This window comes from Pseudorca crassidens, chromosome 2 (assembly GCF_039906515.1).
Source record: "Pseudorca crassidens isolate mPseCra1 chromosome 2, mPseCra1.hap1, whole genome shotgun sequence".
NCBI lineage: Eukaryota > Metazoa > Chordata > Mammalia > Artiodactyla > Delphinidae > Pseudorca > Pseudorca crassidens.
Window position 1 is genome coordinate 178214 of NC_090297.1, and position 10081 is coordinate 188294.

Sequence of the window (10081 nt, forward strand, 5' to 3'; positions counted from 1 at the left end):
GATATGAAATTATTTCCTTCTAGTCTGTGGCTCATCTTTTCATTTTCTGAACAATGTCTTTTGAAGGGCAGAAGTTCTTAATTTTGATGAATTCCAATTTATCCATTTTTTATCCATTTTTCTCTCATGGATTGTTCTTTTGGTTGTATGTAAGAAATCTTCGCCTAACCAAAGATCCCAAAGATTTTCTAAATTTTCTCCAAGAAGTTTTTTTTAGTTTTAGGTTTTGCATTTAGGTCTATGATCCATTTTGAGTTAATTTGTGTATATGGTGTAAAGACATGCTTCCAGATTATTTTATTTTTGTATGGATATCCAATAGTACCTATACCATTTGTTGAAAAGACTCTTCTTTCTCCACTGAATTGTCTTAGCACCTTTGTTGAAAGTCAGCTGACCATATAGGTATGGGTGGTTCTGTTTCTAGAATTCTAGGTTGATAGTTTCTACTTTCAGTAAAGACGTAGTTCCACTGTCTCCTCACACGCATTGTTTCTAACAAGAAACCAGCCATTGTTTGTCCTTGTTCCTCTGTATATATCATGTCTTTTTTTCCAGAGGCTCTTAAAACCTTCTCTTTACTGCTGTTTTTATAGAGAAGGGGTTAACAGTTTTATTGATATATAATTTACACCCCATACAATTCACCCATTTAAATTAAATAGTTTTTAGTATAGTCAGAGTTGTGCAACCATCAATATAAACAAATTTAGAACATTTTCATCACCCCACAAGGATACCCCGTACCCCCATATGTAGTCATTCCCCATTCCCCTGGACCTCCACCCCAGCCATGGGCAACCACTAATCTACTTTGTACCAATTTGCCTATTGTGGACATTTCATGTAAATGGACTCACACAATATGTGGCCTTTTGTGTCTGGCTTCTTTCACCTGGCATAATCTTTTCAAGGTTCATCCATGTCATAGCATGTATCAGTACTTCATTCCTTTTTGTTGCCAAAGAGTATTCCATTGTATGGATATAGCACATTTTATGTGTGTGTATGTATGTAAGATATGTAAATAATAAGATATGTAAATAAATTGTATGTATGTATTATTTATTTATCTTTTTGGCCATGCCGAGCAGCATGTGGGATTTTAGTTCTCCAACCAGGGTTTGAACCCACATCCCCTGCAATGAAAGCAGGGTGTCTTAACCACTTGACTGCCACAGAAGTTCCCTAGCCCATTTTTAAATTTATCCATTCATCAGTTGATGGAATTTGGGTTATTTCCCTTGGCTATTATGAATAATGCTGCTGTGAACATTTATGCACACATTTTTGTGTAGACATGTTTTCATTTCTCTTGAGTATGTACCTAGGAGTGGAATTGCTGGGTCATATGGTAATTCTACATTTAACCTTTTGAGGAACTTCCAAACAGTTTTCTAAAGTGGCTGCACCATTTTGCATTCCTATGAACAATGTATAAGTGCTCCAATTTCTCCACAAGCTCACCAATACTTTTTACCATCTGTCTTTTTAATTATAGCTACCCTAGGGGGTATGAAGTGGTATCTCATTGTGGTTTGATTTAAATGTCCCTGATGGTTGATGATGTCAGGCATCTTTTCGTGTGTTTATTGGCCATTTATATATCTTTGGAGAAATGTCTATTAAGATTTTTCTCCAATTTTTTAGTTGGGTTGTCTTATTATTGAGTTGAGAGAGTTATTTATACATTTTAAATACAAACCTCTTGTCAATATGTTTTGCAAATATTTTCTCCCATTCTATGTGTCTTTCACTTTTTCGATAATCTCCTTTGAAGCCAAAAGTTTTAATTTTTATGAAGTCCAATTTATCTTTTTTTTTTTTTAAGCTTTTGTCACTTTTGCTTTTGGAAACATATCCAAGAAGGCTTTGTCTTCTGGACCTGACTTCAGGTCCTTCCTGACCCAAGGTCCTGAAGAACTACTCCTAGATTTTCTTCTAAGTGTTTTATAGTTTTAGCTCTTACACTTATGTGTATCATCCATTTTTAGTTAATTTTTCTGTATGGTGTGAGGAAGGGGTTCAACTTCATTCTTTTGCATATGGATATTCAGATGTCCCAGCACAATTTGTTGAAGAGACTGTTCTTTCTTCTACTGGATTGTCTTGGCATCCTGGTTGAAAACCAAGTGACTAAAAGTGAAGGCTTCTTTCTGAACTCTGAATTCTATTCCATCAATCAATATGTTCAACCTCATGCTGGTACCACACTGTCTTGATTATTGTAGCTTTGTAGTAACTTTTGGAATCAGGAAGTTTGAGTCCTCCAACTTTGTTCTTTTTCAAGATTGTTTTGGATATTCTGGGTCCCTTGGATTTCCATATGAATTTTGGGAGCAGCTTGTCAATTTCTGCAAACATGTTAACTGGAACTTTGAAGAGATTGTGTTGAATCTATAGATCAATTTGGGAAGTACTGTCACCTTAACAATGTTAAATCTTCCAATCCACGAATGTGAAATATCTTTCCATTTATTTAGGTCTTCTTCAATTTCTTTCAACAATATTGTATAGTTTTCAAAGTATAAGTTTTGTACTTCCTTTATTAAATTTATTCATAAATGTTTTAGTCTTTTTGATGTTATTATAAATTGAATAGATTTCTTATTTCATTTTCAGATTGTTGAAAACGTGTAGAAATATAACTGATTTTAAAATATTGATCTTGTGCCCTGCAACCTTGCTTAACTCATTCATTAGTTCTAACAGTTTTTCTTAGTGCATTCCATGGAATTCTCTCTATATAAGATCATGTCATTTGAACATAGTTTTACCTCTTTTTTCCAATATGGATGCATTTTATTTCATTTTCTTGCCTAGTTGGCCTGGCTAGAACTTCCCACACCTTTTGCTTTTTGTTTGTTGGCTTTGGTTTTGTTTTTGTTTTGGCAGTTCTATAATTTTACTGGACAATCAGCAGATAGTTCTCATCCACATTAACTGTCTGTAGATTTTTGAAAGTGGTGACAGGTACACAGGTAACCAACGTATAGAGCTTGTTTGGTGAATCTTCATCTTCATTATGCCCACACCTCTGACTAGAAGTTGTGAGAGCAGAAATCATTTTTTTATTGCTGTGTTTTAGCAATTTGATTATGATGTTCCTTGATGCAATTTTCTTCAAACTTCTCGTGCTTGGGACTTCCCTGGTGGCGCAGTGGTTAAGACTCTGTGCTCCCAATGCAGGGTGCCTGGGTTCAATCCCTGGGAACTAGATCCCACATGCATGCCGCAACTAAGAGTTCACATGCCACTACTAAGGAGCCAGCGAGATGCAACTAAGGAGCTCACAAGCTGCAACTAAGGAGCCCACCTGCTGCAACTAAGACCCGGGGCAACCAAGTAAATAAATAAAAATAAATAAATAAATAAGCAAACTTCTTGCGCTTGAGTTTCCTTGAGCTTCTTGGATCTGTGGGTTTATCATTTATGTCAAGATTGTAGGGCTTCCCTGGTGGCACAGTGGTTAAAAGTCTGCCTGCTGATGCGGGGGACACGGGTTCGTGCCCCGGTCCTGGAAGATCCCACATGCCGCGGAGCGGCTGGGCCCGTGAGCCATGGCCACTGATCCTGTGCATCTGGAGCCTGTGCTCCGCAACCGGAGAGGCCACAGCAGTGAGAGGCCCGCGTACCGCAAAAAAAAAAAAAGATTGTAAAACTTCCAGTCATTATTTCTGCAAATGTTTCTCACCTTCCCCCCTCCTCTGAGACACCAATTACATGTATGTCAGGCCCTTGACGTTGACCACAGTTCACTAATGCTCTTTTTTCCCCCAGTCCCCACTTTCTAAATCTGTTTTATTTTCAATAGTTTTTATTTTTATGTTTGCAGTTTACTAATAGTTTTCTCTTCAATGTCTAATCTCTAGTCTGCATTACTCCCACCCAATGTATTTCTTACATCAGACATCATAATTTTGCAAAAGTTCAATTGGGGTTTTTGTACCTTCAATGTCTCCAAGACATTCAGTCTTTCTTCTAGCTTCTCAGTCATGTGAAGTGCAGCTATAACAACTGTTTTAATGTCCTTGTCTATCACCTGTGACATTTCTAGTGTGCTTTCAATTGATCGAACGTTCTCATTATGGGTCAGATCTTCCTGCTTCTCTGCATGCCTGGTAAACTTTTACTGGATGCCAGACATTGTGAATTTTAACCTGTTGGGTGCTGGGTATGTTTATGCTACTACAAACATTCCTGAGCTCTGTTCTGGGTGTGGCTGTTACTTGGAAGCAGTTTGACCCCTTCGGGTCTTGTTTGTAAACTTTGTTGGGCAGGCCTAGAGCAGTGCCTAACCTATGCTGATCATTCCTCACTGTTGGACAAGACCCTGCTGGGCACTCTGCCACCCGCCCTGTAGTTATGGCGTTTCCATTCTGGCTAGTGGAGACTGGAACTGTGTCTGGCCCTGTGTGAACTCAGGGGTTGCCACCTAATTCTTTGGGTGGTCCTTTCCCTGGCCTGGAGGAGTTTCCGCACAAGGATGTTCTAATCAGGTCTGAGAGGGAACCCCTGCAGCTCTCTGGAGTTCTGTCTCTGGCACCACCTCTCTTCCTTCTGACACCCTGTCCTGTGAACTCCAGCTGCATTGGCGCCCCGGACTGTCAGCTCCACCTCCCTAGCTCAGGGAGTCTCCCTGGCTTCCTGCCCTGCACCGTGGCCTGGAAACCGTCTGCAAGCAGTCAGCTGGGGCAGTGTAGGGCTCACTTCATTTCTTTTCCACTTCTCAGGGACCATTTTTTCCTTTTTGTTAAAGAGCTGGGCTTTTTTTTTTTTTTTAACATGTATTTTTGGCTGTGTTTGGTCTTTGTTTCTGCGCGTGGGCCTTCTCCAGTTACGGCGAGCGGGGGCTACTCTTCGTTGAGGTGTGCAGGCGGTGCACACCTTCTCATTGCGGTGGCTTCTTGTTGCGGAGCACGGGCTCTAGGCACGTGGGCTTCAGTAGTTGTGGCTCGCGGGCTTCAGTAGTTGTGGCTCGCTGGCTTCAGTAGTTGTGGCTCACGGGCTCAGCCGCTCCGCGGCATGTGGGATCCTCCCGGACCAGGGCTCGATCCCGTGTCCCCTGCATCGGCAGGCGGATTCCCAACCTCTGCGCCCCCAGGGAAGCCCCGGCCGGTGGATTCTTAACCACTGCGCCCCCAGGGAAGCCCAGGGGCCACTCTTTTTCGTGCTGCAGTCTCATATATTTTAACCAGTTTTTAATTGTTTTGGGCAGAAGGGTAAATCTGGCCCCTGCTACTCAGTCTTGCCTGGAAGCTGCCATAGTGCAGATTATTTGTCTGACCCTCTCAGCCACCCAGCCCCACAGGCAGGTACTATCACTAATCCCGTTTTACACTTGAGATTTTGTGACACACAGTGGCAACATGCAAGGCCACAGTGGCAGCAGAGGCAGGGTTCAGGCCCGGACTGTGTCAGGCGCATCCCTGAGCCACTGGCGGGGAGGTCGAGGCTGTCCTGCACAGGCGCCCCGCGTGGGATGTGGGGGCAGGGTGTGGGCCTGCAGGTACTCCAAACACAGAGCAGACTGAAGAGGCCTGAGTCTCTGTGGGGAGGGCCCTGGCCGGCTCTGAGAGGCCTCTGTGTCCGACTCGATTTATTGACTGTGTCCTGACCATGAGATGGTGGGTCTCTGGCTCTGTGCGTTTGTTCTCCTCAGTTACCCGCCCAGGTGGAGACTAGTTCTGGTGGGCTGGTTACTGAGAGCCCAGAGGCAGGTGTGCTCCAGGAACAAGTGGTAACGTCTCCCTTTCCCCTTCCCTCCTCCCGACTTCCCTCAAGGCCACATCACTGTTCCACGCCATGGCAGTGAAAGCTCGGAATCCTAACCACTAGGTCACCAAGTTTCTCAGCTACGTCTGAGAAACCTGCAGCAGCATCACAGCTGCGCCGGTCACAGCTGCGGGCCCTGTCAGCACAGCCACCGAGCTCTAGGCACCCTTTGGGACTGGGACACTTGATGAAATAAAATTTATATTTTGGGAACTCCCTGGCGGTCCACTGGTTAGACTCAGCACTCTCACTGCTGGGGCCCGGGTTCGATCCCTGGTCGGGGAACTAAGATCCTGCAAGCCTTGCAGCACGGGCCAAAAAAACCCCATATTTTACGGCAGGACAAGAGAAAATTAAACATAAGATTCTCTCCGTGTGTTTGTTTGCGCCTCCTCCTTCCCTGACCCGCCATGTGCATCTGCATCACACGCGAACCGGAGCTCCTCCAAGGGGGGGCGCCTGTTCCATCGGAAAGATCAATTTTTTTCTTCTGATGCCAGCAATGTAACTTCTTAAAGAATAGAGTCCCTGGGCTTCCCTGGTGGCTCAGTGGTTAAGAATCCACCTGCCAGTGCAGGGGACACGGGTTCGAGCCCTGGTCCAGGAAGCACCCACACGCCGCGGAGCAACTAAGCACGTGCGCCCCAACTACTGAGCCTGCGCTCTAGAGCCCACGAGCCACAACTACTGAAGCCCGTGAGCCACAACTACTGAGCCTGCGCTCTAGAGCCCGCGAGCCACAACTACTGAAGCCCACGTGCCTAGAGACTGTGCTCTGCAACGAGAGAAGACACGACAGTGAGAAGCCTGTGCACCGCAACGAAGAGTAGCCCCCGCTCGCGGCAACTAGAGAAAGCCCACACACGCAGCAACGAAGACCTGATGCAGCCCAAAATAAAAACAAATAAATTTATTAAAAAAAAAGAAAAGAAAGAAATGTATTCATCATGGACCCAGAGGCTGGTAGCAGCACAGGCAGGTTCCCGTGAGGACCTCTTCCAGGCGCGAAGCCTGCCTTCCGGCTGTGTCCTCACGTGGCCGACAGAGTGGGCGAAAGCTCTCCCGTCTCGTCCCTCTGTAAGGGCACTGATCTCATTCCATGACCCCATCCCCTCCCAGAGGCCCCTCTTAAGGCCACCACCTTGGGGGGCAGGTTTCAACATATGAATTAGCAGGGAAGGGGGGTAGGAAGTAAGGGTTGCGGACACAAACATTTAGTCCATTGGACCTGGCCTCTGCTCTGAAAAGTCCGACCGAAGATTGCAGACTCCAAGTGGGTAGACCGGTCAGCTCAGTCCTGGGATGTTACCCTCACCTCTTAATTCAACAAAGCAAACTCCTAGGGACACGGAGAGAAGAAAGCCCATGCACACACAGCCAGGCGATGCCCTGTCCCACCTGGCACTCCGTCCAGAGCCGGCCTCCCGATCCAAGTAGAGGGAGAAGCTTGGCCAGGCCTTGCCTAACACTTTTCTGACCTCAGGCTGGCAGCGGAAGCCCAAGCCCGGGGCCCCACAGGCCTGGGGCCCCGCGAGGCCATGAAAAAGGGGGGCCAGGAGCTGGGGATGCTCCGGCTGGAGCTTGGCCAGCCCCCGGCCCCTGCATGTGCGTGTATGGCCCAGGCCGTGGCCAGCTCATATGTTGGGGGGTGGGCGTAGGGGCCAGGAGAGGGCAGAGTTGCCTCCCCACACCCAGAGCTGCTGAGCCCTACCCCACTGTGCTAGACAAGGCAAGGGGCGCTGGGGGGACCATGGGCGCGGGGAAGGGCGTGGCCTCTGGCCCACTCGTGGGTAAGGATGGGAAGGCAGGAAGTGGGCCCCCACCTCCCCACACAGACATGGGGATTCCTTCTCTGAAGCGGGAGCCCAAAGCCACCAGATGGGTGTCAGGGTCAGGCAGTCCACCAGGAAGAGACACCTTTGAAGCAGAGCAGCCAGCTGCTTCTTGGTCACCATAGATACCAGGCTGCAAAAAGGGCTGACGTGCCCATTGAGGGCAGGCCAGTGTGGCCCTGGGGCAGGCTGGGTTCTGTGGGTCTCAGCACGGAGCATCTCCCGCACCTGTCCTTGTCTGAAGTCTGGGGCCCATGAATCCCCTACGCCATGCCCTGTCAGTTACCAGAACAGAATGGGCCCCTGCCCTGCCCAGAAGCCACAGGGATGGGCCTCGGCTGTCCCTGCACCCCCAGCTGGAGCTCACGGGGAAGCGACTTCCCGGCAGACATCAGGCCAACCCACTCTGCTCTTCACAGCTTCAACGGCTGTTTCCGGGTCCCGCCCCGCCTGACCTCTTCCACAACCCCATCAAGTGGGCACGTGGTGGTGGCCCTGGGTGGCGGTGGGCACATTAGTTGTTTATTGCTATTGTTATTTATATTTATTTTAATTTTACATAAAACATTATTGTTATTTATAGCTGCATGACAAATTAACCTACAATTCAGCAGTTTAAAACAACAGACGTTTATTATGTCGCACAGTTTCTGAGGGATAGGAGTCAAGGAGCTGCTCAGCTGGGTGATTCTGGCTCTCAGTCTCTCAGGGTTGCCCTTGAGATGCCGGCAGTGGCTGGGGTCTCATCTGAAGGCTCGACAGGGCTGGAGGATCTGCTTCTAAACACCACACTCTGTTGGCCTCTCTATAGCAAAGAACAGCTGGCCTCCCTCAGAGTGGAGAATATGAGACAAAGAGGTAGGCCAGGATGCCCCTGCAACCTCGTCTTCTACAGGACCTTACTGGTCACGCAGGTCAACCTCAGTACATTCACAAGGCTGAATACCAGGTGGGGGCTCTTGGGGGCCTCCTTCCTTGCCCAAGGGTGCATCCTAGGATGGGTATGCCCCCCAGGGCTCCATGGAGCAGAGAGGAGCCAGGCACAGCTCCAGGACCCTCTGGGCTCAGCTTCTTCCTCGGGAAAAGGGAGCAGGCCCTGGAGCCAGAGCATGCCAGTGCGTGCCAAGGGAGAGGAAGAGGCTGCTGGGGCCTAGAGACACTCGGGCAACCGCAGGAGTTCTGGTGGGGGTGCTAAGGCCTCACCTTTCACAAGCCAGGGCTCCAAGCAGCCCCAGGCCCTGCCCCACCCCAAATTCCCAAGTGACTGGAGTTTCATGGGCCTGGCCAGGAGGACTTCTGTCACCATGAGGACTAATTCTTTCTCCATATTTCAAACACCTATGACTTGCTGTCATTGTCTGGTCCCCAAGCCCTGACCCCACAGGCGAGACAGAGGGGCCCAGCGTCACAGGGCTCCACAGGGCTGAGACACCCACAGAGGCAGGCAGATCACCTGACCTTGCACATGAATTCAGCAACCATTTATTGACCCTTGGTCCCTGCCAGGGTCCAACTGGGCTGGAAGGAGGCCACAGATGAATGAGGCTCCACCTGCCAGTGGAGGAGAAATGATCAGCAGGCCTTCTGGCCACACCCTCCCCCCAGGAGGAGGAAGTTCTGATTCCTCCCACACACCCCCAAAGGCCTGCAAGACAAAAGCCAAGCCCAAGGGGTGGAGGGGGACAGAGGAATTACCCAGAGCCCCTGTGAGGCATGGGAGGGGGCAGGAAACGGGCGGAGGAGGGGGGAGGGTGGCAGTAGGCAGAGCCCCTGGTGTGAGGGGGAGACCCCCCCCGCAACCCAGCTCTCCGCGGATGGCGCAGGTGTCCAGGCTGACTGGGGAGAGGGGTGTGGCCTCCTCCCACAGACAAGGATACTGCGGAGGGGTGGCCTGGGGAGGGGCCCAGCCTCAGCCCCCGCTGTGCTCCCTCACACCCCCCTAATCTAACCAAGGGCGACACCCTCCGCAAACCTCCTGGCTCCTCCTTCATCCAAGCTAATTAACGAGGTCTGCATGGCCTGAGCCCGACCTGAGCGTCTTCCTGTTCCAGGCAGGTGCTGGGGACAGGAGTGAGTGACACAGACACGGCCCTGGCCTCCAGAGCCCTCGGAGCCTGGGGTGGCTGCCTCAGGTGGGAAAGTGGGGAGAGAATGGGGCTGGGCGGGGGTGAGTACAAAGGGATAGAGACGGGAGGAGCTTGCCTGTCTGAAGAACAGTGTGGTTCCCTCTGAGCCTGAGAGGTCCCTGGAGGGCTAACAGGGTGCTCGGCACAAAGATCCCTTTGGCAATAGCGTCTTGAGAACAGATGGCCAGGAACAGGAAGTAAGGAAGTAAGGGATGGGCTTCCCTGGTGGCGCAGTGGATGAGAGTCCGCCTGCCGATGCAGGGGATGCGGGTTCGTGCCCCGGTCCGGGAAGATCCCACATGCCACGGAGCGGCTGGGCCCGTGAGCCATGGCCACGGGAGAGGCCAC